Source organism: Priapulus caudatus, unplaced genomic scaffold (assembly GCF_000485595.1).
Source record: "Priapulus caudatus unplaced genomic scaffold, Priapulus_caudatus-5.0.1 Scaffold41, whole genome shotgun sequence".
Lineage (NCBI taxonomy): Eukaryota > Metazoa > Priapulida > Priapulimorpha > Priapulimorphida > Priapulidae > Priapulus > Priapulus caudatus.
In genome coordinates, this window is record NW_014577102.1 from 4,308 (window position 1) to 4,664 (window position 357).

The following is a 357-nucleotide window of genomic DNA, read 5'->3' on the forward strand; positions in this document are numbered from 1 at the left end:
CGTGACGCAAGCTAACCGGTTACCCGACAAAAACAAGCTCACAGCCACTGCCCAATCATTTGCGGGCGGAATTCTGGGAAACTGAAACCCCAGAATGCATCTAAATTCTAGGACAAGTCCGCTTTAATATCGCCGCTGTTCTCTTGTTTCCAGGTTGTGTACTTCACGGCGCTCTGCCCCTACGTCGTGCCTGCTGCATTTCCTATTGGTCCGTGGTCTACTGCTAGAGGAGCCACTGACGGATACTCTACTACCCTGACACACCGATCTTAACGGCACTGCGGAAGCAACGGTAACGGGAACCTTCGCCCGTCGCATTCCCACACGACATACTAGCTCCAGCGATAGACACTATTC